The 12,008-nt window shown below is 40.0% G+C and overlaps 1 non-coding gene across 1 annotated transcript; it reads right to left on the bottom strand.

Annotated features, from left to right (window-relative positions):
* Positions 1–9,000: 9,000 nt before the first annotated feature.
* LOC112765139 (small nucleolar RNA R71) lies at positions 9,001–9,107 on the bottom strand. Its single transcript, XR_003183536.1, has one exon. It is a non-coding gene; the product is annotated as a small nucleolar RNA R71 (small nucleolar RNA).
* Between the last annotated feature and the right edge of the window lie 2,901 nt (positions 9,108–12,008).

Raw genomic sequence — 12,008 nt, 5'->3', positions numbered from 1 at the left:
AATGTAGCCGACAGAAAGTAAATTGCAGAAATCTTAAAGATTGCAGAAAGTAAAATTGCATAAAACTTAAAGTGCAAGAAATTAAAATAACTGAAACTTAAAGAGCAAGAAAAGTAAATTAGCAAAATCTTAATTGACAAGAAAGGTAAATTGCATGAAAAGTAAAGGGGCTGGGGTGTTGGAAATTAAAGAGAGCAATAGATCAAGCAACTGGAAATTTAAATTGCAGGAAGAATAAATTGGGATCAATGTAAACAGAGAAGCGAAATTGCAGTGAATAAGAACTTAGAGCAATTGCAGGAATTGTAAATTGCAGAAAATTTAAATGAGATTTGCAGCAAGCTTAATGTAAACTGAATTAAGGAACCAAACAGAAAGTAAAATGCAGCTCAATTGCAAAATCTAAATGAGAGGTTGAAGATCTCAAGAGCTCAATGAGACTAGAAAACAAGTCTAGATCTCAATCCCTTCCTTGATCCAATAGCAAACAGATTGAAGAAGAAATAGAGATGAAAGCAGTAAAGAGAGCTTTGATTCAAATCACAATTCACTGAAATTATGCAGACAAGCAAACAGAGAGAATTCTCAAGGTGAGATTGAAACAGAATTTCTTCAATTCTCAACCCAAGATTCAAAACGAAATTGAAAACTAAAAGAGAGAGCTCTGTAATCCTAATACTCCCTAGTGGAGCCAGCCTCCTATGCTCTCTATTAGAGCCGACCTCTCAGTGCTCTCTAATGGAGCTCGCCTTCTCTAATAAAATGAAACAGATGCCTATTTATAGGCATTTTTACAAAATGAAAATGAAATTCAAAATAAATTATAATTAAAATGAAATTTTTATTCTAACTATCTCTTGTGCCTTTGAGTGGTGTCAATTGGGCCCTTGCTCTTGATGGAATTGGGTTGACAAAAGCCTCTGTTGATTGCTCTTGGTGTTGGAGAGAAACCCACTTGTGAACCGGGCCAGAACCATTAAAGCTTGAGTCAAAGTTTGAGGCAAACTTTGGCTCAAGCTTTTTCACCAAACTCATCATGCAGATGGCCATTTTGCTGTCATCCACGTTTGAGCCAAAGTTTGAGGTCAAACTTTGAGCCAAACGTGGATCCCTCTTGTTGCATATCAAGCCTTGGGGTGCTACTTTGTCCTCTTGTCAACGTTGCCAATTTTATGCCCACTATAGACTATTAGATATGGTTGGAAAGCTCTGAATGTCAGCTTTCTAACCCAATTGAAATCACCTCAATTGGACATCTACAACTCAAGTTATGCTTCTTTGAAGAGGACAGAGTCGCTGGCTTTGGTGCCTAACGTTTGAGGTGAAGTTTGCCTCAAACGTGGTCGAAAACGCCAGTTCTGGAGGCTCAAACGCATTGTCCACCCCATACTATTATATATTGTTGAAAAGCCCTGAATGTCTACTTTTCAATGCCTTTGGAAGCGCATCATTTGGAGCTCCACAGCTCAAGTTATACTCCGTCGAAGGTGTAGAGGTCAGTTGGCCTCACTGCAGGTTGCCACCATGTTCGTTTATGCACATTTCGGGGCAGTTTTCTCCCTCAATTTTAGTGTCCACTATGCAGTGCCATATATGCTTGGAAAGCTCTCGATTTCTACTTTTCATTGCTTTTTGAATCACCTCATTTGGAGCTCTGTAGCTCAAGTCATTCTTGTTGGAAGTATACCCCTTCAGGCTGCAAGCCAACGTTTGACCTAAAGTTTGAGGCAAACGTTGGCGCAAGCTTTTTGGCCTCCTGGGTGTGTTTGTTGTGGCACCAACGTTTGCCAAAAAGCTTGAGGCAAACGTTGGCGCAAGCTTTTGCCTTATCATTGGTGAATTCAACTCTTCCAAAAGTTTGAGCTAAAGTTTGAGGCAAGCTTTTGCTCAAGCTTTTTGTTCTCTCTTGCTCCTTGCCCTTTCTTCTTTCTCTAACCTTCTTCAAAGCTCCTTTCACCTGTCATCAATCAACCAAACACATCAAAGCTATGCTCAAAATCATGAGTTTGTTATTCTTTCATAATATATGACAATCATAGCACAAAATCTCATGAAATTGCATTAATTCATCCATGGTTGATTGAATCAAAGGAAACATGAAATTCTACCCAATTGGCTTGCTTATAGCTCAAGAAAGTGCATAAAACCTATTAAAAAAACAAAGAAAAAGCATAGAAAAATATGACATGATGACATGTCATCACACAACATAAAAAAAAGGTGGGGGAAACCGGTCATCATAACGTAAAAAAACCGGTCAGCACAACGTAAAAATAAAGGGAAAAAACTGGTCAGCACAATGAAAAAAAAAGGGGGGGAACCGGTCAGCACCACGTAAACAAAAAGGTCAGCATAACATAAAAAAAGGAAAAAACCGGTTAGCACAACGTAAAAAATAAAAATAAAAAAATAAAACGGTCAGCACAACGTAAAAAGAGGAAAAAACCGGTCAGCACAACATAAAAAAACGGTCAGCACAACAAAAAATGGTCACCACAACGTAAAAAAAGGAAAAAAACAGGTCAGCACAACGTAAAAAAAGGTGGGGGAACCGGTCAGCACAACGTAAAAATAAAGGGAAAAAAACCGGTCAGCACAACGAAAAAAATGGGGGGAACCGGTCAGCACAAAAAAAAACCAGTCAGTACAACATAAAAAAATAAAAAATAAAAAAGGGGGGACCGGTCAGCACAACGTAAAAGAAAAACCGGTAAGCACATCGTAAAAAAAAGGGAGGAACCGGTCAGCACAACGAAAAAAATGGTCTGCACAACGTAAAAAAAATGATCAGCACAATGTAAAAAAACACCAGTCAGCGCAACGTAAAAAAAGCGAAAAAACCGGTCAGCACAAAAAAAACCGGTCAGCATAACGTAAAAAAAATGGTCAGCACAAAAAAATAAATAAATAAAAAAGGGGGAATCGGTCAGCACAACGGAAAAAAAAACCGGTCAGCACAACGAAAAAAAGGGAAAAAAATCGGTCAGCACAACACAAAAAAAAGCGGTCAGCAGAACGTAAAAAAAAGGGAAAAAAATCTGTCAGCACAACGTAAAAAAAATAAAAAAATAAAAAAAGGGGGAACCGGTCAGCACAACGTAAAAAAAAGGGGGGCAACCGGTCAGCACAAAAAAACCGGTAAGCACAACGTAAAAAAAGGGAAAAAACCGGTTAGCACAAGATAAAAAAATAAAAAAAATTTAAAAAGGGGGAACCGGTCAGCACAAAAAAAACTAGTCAGCACAACGTAAAAAAAGGATAAAACCAGTCAGCACAACGTAAAAAAAAGGAAAAAAATCGGTCAGCACAACGAAAAAAAAAGGGGAACCGGTCAGCACAACGTAAAAATAAAAAAAAAACCGTCAGCAAAACGTAAAAAAAGGGAAAAAACCAGTCAGCACAACGTAAAAAAAGGGGGGCGGGGGGAAACTGGTCAGCACAACGTAAAAAAAGAAAAAAATAGGTCAGCACAACGTAAAAAAAAGGTGGGGGAACCGGTTAGCACAACGTAAAAAAAACTAGTCAGCACAACATAAAAATAAAGGAAAAATACCGGTCAACACAACGAAAAAAAGGGGGAACCGGTCAGCACAAAAAAAATAAAGGAAAAAAACCGGTCAGCTAAACGAAAAAAAAGGGGGGAACCCGTCAGCACAAAAGAAAACCGGTAAGCACAACGTAAAAAAATGAAAAATAAAAAAGTGGGGAACCGGTTAGCACAACGTAAAAAAATAAGAAAAAAATCGGTAAGCACAACGTAAAAAAAGGGAAAAAAATCGGTCAGCACAACGTAAAAAAATTTTCGGTCAGCAAAACGAGAAAAAAAGGGGAACTGGTCAGCAAAAAATGGCCAGCACAATGTAAAAAAGGGAAAAAACAGGTCAGCAGAATGTAAAAAAAACCAGTCAGCACAACAAAAAAATGGTCAGCATAACGTAAAAAAAGAGAAAAAAAACAGGTCAGCAAAACGTAAAAAAAGGTGGGGGGAACCGGTCAGCACAACGTAAAAAAAACCGGTCAGTACAACGTAAAAATAAAGGGAAAAAAACCGGTCAGCACAACGAAAAAAAGGGGGAACCGGTCAGCACAAAAAAAAAGACCGGTCAGCACAACGTAAAAAAAAATGGTCAACACAACGTAAAAAAAGGGAAAAAACCGGTCAGCACAACGTAAAAAAAATAAAAAATAATTAAAAAAAAGAAATCGGTTAGCACAACGTAAAAAAATCGATCATCACAACGTAAAAAAAACAGTTAGCACAACGTAAAAAAAAGGGACAAAAATAGCTCAGCACAAAAAAAGCGGCCAACACAACAAAAAAAATGGTGAGCACAACGTAAAAAAAGGGAAAAAAAATAGGTCAGCACAACGTAAAAAAAAGGTGGGGAAACTGGTCAGCACAACGTAAAAAAAAACCGGTAAGCACAACGTAAAAATAAAGGGAAAAACCATTCAGCATAACGAGAAAAAGGGGGGAACCGGTCAGCACAAAAAAAACCGGTCAGCACCACGCAAAAAAAAACGATCAGCACAACGTAGGAAAAAGGAAAAAACCAGTCAGCACAACGTAAAAAAATGGTCAGCACAAGAAAAAAACGGTCAGCACAACGTAAAAAAAAGGGAAAAAATAGGTCAGCACAACGTAAAAAAAAGGTGGGGGGAACCGGTCAGCACAACGTAAAAAAAATTAAAAAACCGGTCAGCACAACGTAAAAATAAAGGGAAAAAAACCGATCAGCTCAACGAAAAAAAAGGGGGACCGGTCAGCACAAAAAAATCGGTCAGCACAACGTAAAAAAATAAAAAATAAAAAAAAGACCGGTCAGCACAACGAAAAATAAGGGGGGAACCAGTCAGCACAAGAAAAAAGACCGGTCAGCGCAACGTAAAAAAAAGGTCAGCACAATGTAAAAAATAGGGAAAAAACCGGTCAGCACAACGAAAAAAATGGGGGGGGGGAACCGGTCAGCACAAAAAAAAAACTGGTCAGCACAATGTAAAAAAAATAAAAAATAAAAAAGGAGGGAGACTGATGAGCGGATAATTTGTACGCTTTTTGGCATTGTTTTTAGTATGTTTTTGGTATGATATAGTTAGTTTTTAGTATATTTTTATTAGTTTTTAGTTAAAATTCACTTTTCTGGACTTTACTATGAGTTTGTGTGTTTTTCTGTGATTTCAGGTATTTTCTGGCTGAAATTGAGGGACCTGAGCAAAAATCTGATTCAGAGACCGAAAAGGACTGCAGATGCTGTTGGATTCTGACCTTCCTGCACTCGAAGTGGATTTTCTGGAGCTACAGAAGCCCAATTGGCGCGCTCTCAACGGCGTTGGAAAGTAGACATCCTGGGCTTTCCAGCAATATATGATAGTCCATACTTTGCCCAAGATTTGATGGCCCAAACCGGCGTTCAAAGTCACCCTCAGAAATCCCAGCGTTAAACGCTGGAACTGGCACCCAAATGGGAGTTAAACGCCCAAACTGGCACTAAAGCTGGCGTTTAACTCCAAGAAGAGTCTCTACACGAAAATGCTTCATTGCTCAGCCCAAGCACACACCAAGTGGGCCCGGAAGTGGATTTTTATGTCATTTACTCATTTCTGTAAACCTTAGGCTACTAGTTCTCTATAAGTAGGACCTTTTACTATTGTATTAGGGGACTTTGGTAGCTATATTCATTTTTATGCTATCTTAGATCATTGGGAGGCTGGCCATTCGGCCATGCCTAGACCTTGTTCTTATGTATTTTCAACGGTGGAGTTTCTACACACCATAGATTAAGGTGTGGAGCTCTGCTGTACCTCGAGTATTAATGCAATTACTATTGTTCTTCCATTCAATTCCGCTTGTTCTTGTTCTAAGATATCACTTGTTCTTCAACTTGATGAATGTGATGATCCGTGACACTCATCATCATTCTCACCTATGAACGTGTGACTGACAACCACCTCCGTTCTACCTTCGATTGGGAGAATATCTCTTGGATTCCTGATTGCACGATGCATGGTTGATCGCCTGACAACCGAGTGCTCGTCTGACAAACGAGCCAACCATTCCGTGAGATCAGAGTCTTCGTGGTATAGGCTAGAACTGATGGCGGCATTCAAGAGAATCCGGAAGGTCTGACCTTGTCTGTGGTATTCTGAGTAGGATTCAAGGATTGAATGACTGTGACGTGCTTCAAACTCCTGGCAGGCGGGGCGTTAGTGACAGACGCAAAAGAATCGAAGGATTCTATTCCGGCCTGACCGAGAACCGACAGCTGATTACCCCATGCTGTGACAGAGCATAGGCAAACATTTTCACTGAGAGGATGGGAGGTAGCCATTGACAACGGTGAAACCCTACATAAGCTTGCCATGGAAAGGAGTAAGAAGGATTGGATGAAGACAGTAGGAAAGCAGAGAGACGGAAGGGAAGGCATCTTCATGCGCTTATCTGAAGTTCCTACCAATGAATTACATAAGTACCTCTATCTTTATCTTTATGTTTATTTCGTTCATCACCATATCCATTTGAGTTTGCCTGACTAAGATTTACAAGATGACCATAGCTTGCTTCATACTAACAATCTCCGTGGGATCGACCCTTACTCGCGTAAGGTTTATTACTTGGACGACCCAGTGCACTTGCTGGTTAGTTGTGCGAAGTTGTGTAATGCCATGGTACTGAGCTACCAAGTTTTTGGGGTTCATGACCGGGGATTATGAGAGTTGTGAAAAGTATTGTTCACAATTTCGCGCACCAAGTTTTTGGCGCCGTTGCCGGGGATTGTTTAAGTTTTGAGCAAGCTTTTGGTAACATCAGTGCCAAGATCCGGCAACAGCACCAAGTTTTTGGCGCCGTTGCCGGGGATTGTTCTAGTTTGGACAACTGACGGTTCATCTTGTTGCTTAGATTAGGTATTTATTTTTTTCAAAATTCTTGAAGATGAATTCTAGAGTTTCATGATGATTTGTTGAAGTCTGGCTGGCTGAGAAGCCATGTCTAATCTCATTGGACCGAGGTTTCAACTTATCATCACAAAAGCTTGTTGATTTTTATCAATCTTGCTTTTGGAGCAGTGATCTGCTAAGGCTTGGCTGGCCTTTGGCCATGTCTAGTGTTTTGGACCGAAGCTTTCTTTGAAAGCTTGGCTGGCTGTGAAGCCATGTCTAATTCCTGGACTGGAGTCTTAGACTAGCATTGCACTGATTCCTGGAATTCTCATTAAGAATTTTGATACCTTTATTTTCTTTTTCCACTTAATTTTCGAAAAAAGCACAAAAAAATTTACAAAGTCATAAAATTCAAAAATATTTCTTGTTTGAGTCTAGTGTCTCATGTTAAGTTTGGTGTCAATTGCATGCATTCATTCATGTGTCTTAGTGATCTTCAAGATGTTCTTGATGATTTCTTACTCTAATCTTTAAATTCTCTTGACTTGAGTGTTTTGTGTGTCTCATATGCATTCTCATTAGTGTCAGTAGTATACAAACTGCTAAGTTTGGTGTCTTGCATGCATTGTTATTTGATTCTAGTTGCATTTTAATTATTAAAAATCCAAAAATATTTTTAATTTGTGTCTTCTCAAGTCAATAATACAGAGAATTGAAGATTCAGAACATGCTGCAGAGGAATTATACAGAAAAAGCTGGGCGTTCAAAACGCCCAGTGAAGAAGGACAGACTAGCGTTTAAACGCCAGCCAGGGTACCTGGTTGGGCGTTTAACGCCCAAAAGGGTATAGTTTTGGGCGTTAAACGCCAGAATGTGCACCATTCTGGGCGTTTAACGCCAAGATGGCACAAGGGGGAAGATTCTGTTTTTCAATGCAATTTTTTTCAGGTTTTCAAAGTTTTTCAAAATCAAATCTTTTTCAAATCATATCTTTTCAATCATGAGTTTTCAAAATCAATTTCTTTCCATTTTCAAAGATACTTACTATCAATTAATGATTTGATTCAACACTTCAAGTATGTTGCCTTTTCTGTTGAGGAAGGTTTAATGTTTGAATCATATCTTTTCTTGTTAGTCAAGTTTTTAATTTTCAAAATCAAATCTTTTTAAAATGTTTTTCAAATCATACCTTCTCCATCACATCTTTTTAAAACTAATCATATTTTCTTAACCACATCTTTTTCAAAATAGTTTTCAATCAAATCTTTTTGATTTCTAATTTTAAAATCTTTTTCAAAAATCACTTGATTTCTTTTCCACTTTCATTTTCGAAAATTAAGTAATGTTTTTCAAAAATGTTTTCAAAATTTTCACTTAATTTTCGAAAATCACTTCCCTTCTTCTCACATCCTTCTATTTATGGACTAACACTATTCCTTAATGCAAAATTCGAACTCCATCTCCTTTGACAAGTTCGAATTTTCTACTTCTGTCTTCTGCTCTTCTTTTCCTCTGACACTTCAAGGAATCTCTATACTGTGACATAGAGGATTCCACATTTCTTGTTCCCTTCTCTCTCATATGAGCAGGAGCAAAGACAAAGGCATTCTTGTTGAGGCTGATCCTGAACCTGAAAGGACCTTGAAGAGAAAGCTAAGAGAAGCCAAAGCACAACTCTCTTTAGAGGACCTGACCGAATTCTCCAAAGAAGAAGAACACAAGGCAGCCGAAAACAACAATGCCAACAATGCAAGGAAGGTGCTGGGTGACTTTACTGCACCTACTCCCGATTTCTATGGGAGAAGCATCTCTATCCCTGCCATTGGAGCAAACAACTTTGAGCTTAAGCCTCAATTAGTTTCTCTAATGCAACAGAATTGCAAGTTCCATGGACTTCCATTGGAAGATCCTCATCAGTTCTTAGTTGAGTTCTTGCAAATCTGTGACACTGTCAAGACTAATGGGGTTGACCCTGAGGTCTACAGACTTATGCTATTCCCTTTTGCTGTAAGAGACAGAGCTAGAACATGGTTGGACTCTCAACCTAAAGAAAGCCTGGACTCTTGGGAAAAGCTAGTCAATGCCTTCTTGGCAAAGTTCTTTCCACCTCAAAAATTGAGTAAGCTTAGAGTGGAAGTCCAAACCTTCAGACAGAAGGAAGGAGAATCCCTCTATGAAGCTTGGGAAAGATACAAACAATTAATCAGAAAGTGTCCTTCTGATATGTTTTCTGAATGGAGCATAATAGGTATTTTCTATGATGGTCTCTCTGAACTATCCAAGATGTCTTTGGATAGCTCTGCAGGAGGATCTCTTCATCTGAAGAAGACGCCCACTGAAGCTCAAGAACTAATTGAAATGGTTGCAAATAACCAATTCATGTACACTTCTGAAAGAAATCCTGTGAACAATGGGACTAGTCAGAAGAAAGGAGTTCTTGAGATTGACACTCTGAATGCCATATTGGCTCAGAATAAAATATTGACTCAACAAGTCAATATGATTTCTCAAAGTCTGTCTGGAATGCAAAATGCACCAAGCAGTACTAAGGAAGCTTCATCTGAGGAAGAAGCTTATGATCCTGAGAACCCTTCAATGGAAGAGGTGAATTACATGGGAGAATCCTATGGAAACACCTATAATCCTTCATGGAGAAATCATCCAAATTTTTCATGGAAGGATCAACAGAGACCTCAACAAGGTTTCAATAACAATAATGGTGGAAGAAACAGGTTTAGCAATAGCAAACCTTTTCCATCATCTTCTCAGCAACAGACAGAGAGTTCTAAGAAGAATACCTCTGACTTAGCAACCATGGTCTCTGATCTGATCAAAACCACTCAAAGTTTCATGACTGAAACAAGATCCTCCATTAGAAGTTTGGAGGCACAAGTGGGTCAGCTGAGCAAGAAAATTACTGAACTCCCTCCTAGTACTCTCCCAAGCAATACAGAAGAAAATCCAAAAGGAGAGTGCAAGGCCATCAACATGGCCGAAATTTGGGAGGAAGGAGAGGCAGTGAACGCCACTGAGGAAGGTCTCACTGGGCGTCCACTGGCCTCCAATGAGTTCCCCAATGAGGAACCATGGGAATCTGAGGCTCAAACTGAGACCATAGAGATTCCATTGGACTTACTTCTGCCATTCATGAGCTCTGATGAGTATTCTTCCTCTGAAGAGGATGAGTATGTCACTGAAGAGCAAGTTGCTAAATACCTTGGAACAATCATGAAGCTGAATGACAAGTTATTTGGAAATGAGACTTGGGAGGGTGAATCCCCTTTGCTCACCAAAGAACTGGATGACTTGTCTAGGCAGAAACTGCCTCAAAAGAGACAGGATCCTGGGAAGTTTTCAATACCTTGTACCATAGGCACCATGACCTTCAAGAAGGCCTTGTGTGACTTAGGGTCAAGTGTAAACCTCATGCCTCTCTCTGTAATGGAGAAGTTAGGGATCTTTGAGGTGCAAGCTGCAAAAATCTCACTAGAGATGGCAGACAACTCAAGAAAACAAGCCCATGGACTTGTAGAGGATGTTCTGGTAAAGATTAGAGACCATTACATCCCTACTGATTTCATAGTCCTAGAGACTGGGAAGTGCATGGATGAATCCATCATCCTTGGCAGACCCTTCCTAGCCACAGCAAGAGCTGTGATTGATGTTGATAGAGGAGAGTTGATCATTCAAGTGAATGAAGAATCCTTGGTGTTTAAGGCCCAAGGATACCCCTCTATCATCATGGAGAGGAAGCATGAAGAGCTTCTCTCAAAGCAGAGCCAAACAGAGCCCCCACAGTCAAACTCTAAGTTTGGTGTTGGGAGGCCACAACCAAACTCTAAGTTTGGTGTTGAACCCCCACATTCAAACTCTAAGTTTGGTGTTGGGAGGTTCCAACATAGCTCTAAGCAATTCTGAGGCTCCATGAGAGTACTCTGTCAAGCTAATGACATTAAAGAAGCGCTTGTTGGGAGGCAACCCAATGTTTTATAATTAACTATTTTCTTTTGTTATTTTATATTTTTGTAGGTTGATGATCATGAGAAGTCACAAAATTAATGAAAAAAGCAAAAATAGAATGAAAAACAGGAAGAAAAACAGCACACCCTGGAGGACGCACCCACTGGCGTTTAAACGCCAGTGAGGTTAGCTGTTGGGCGTTTAACGCCCAGTCTGGCACCATTCTGGGCGTTTAACGCCAGAAAGGGGCACCAGACTGGCGTTAAACGCCAGAAAGGGGCAAGAAGCTGGCGTTAAACGCCAGAAATGGCACAAAACGTGATTTTGCTTGCCATTTGGTGCAGGGATGACTTTTCCTTGACACCTCAGGATCTGTGGACCCCACAGGATCCCCACCTACCCTACCACTCTCTCTCTCTTCTTCACCCATTCACCAATCACCTCAACACCTCTTCCCCAAAAACCCCTCACCTATCAAATCCCATCTTTCTCTTCACCACTCACATCCATCCTTCATAAAACCCCACCAACCTCACCATTCAAATTCAAACCACTTTACCACCCAAACCCACCCTCACATGGCCGAACATCCCTCTCCCCCTCTCCTATATAAACCCTCCTTCACTCCTTCATTTTCACACACCTTAAACACCATTTCTCTCCCCTTTGGCCAAATACAAAGCCATTCCCTTTCTCCTCATTTCTTCTTCTTCCACTCTCTTCTTTCTTCTTTTGCTCGAGGACGAGCAAACATTTTAAGTTTGGTGTGGTAAAAGCATTGCTTTTTGTTTTTCCATAACCATTTATGGCATCCAAGGCCGGAGAGACCTCTAGAAAGAGGAAAGGGAAGGCAAAAGCTTTCACCTCCGAGTCATGGGAGATGGAAAGATTCATCTCAAGGGTGCATCAAGACCACTTCTATGAAGTTGTGGCCTTGAAAAAGGTGATCCCCGAGGTCCCTTTTTCACTCAAAAAGGGTGAATATCCGGAGATCCGACATGAGATCCGAAGAAGAGGTTGGGAAGTCCTTACCAACCCCATTCAACAAGTCGGAATCTTGATGGTTCAAGAGTTCTATGCCAATGCATGGATCACCAAGAACCATGACCAAGGTGTGAACCCGGATCCAAAGAATTATCTTACTATGGTTCGGGGGAAATACTTGGATT

Source organism: Arachis hypogaea, chromosome 2 (genome assembly GCF_003086295.3).
Source record: "Arachis hypogaea cultivar Tifrunner chromosome 2, arahy.Tifrunner.gnm2.J5K5, whole genome shotgun sequence".
Taxonomy (NCBI): Eukaryota; Viridiplantae; Streptophyta; class Magnoliopsida; order Fabales; family Fabaceae; genus Arachis; species Arachis hypogaea.
This window is presented reverse-complemented; position numbering and strand designations above follow the sequence as displayed.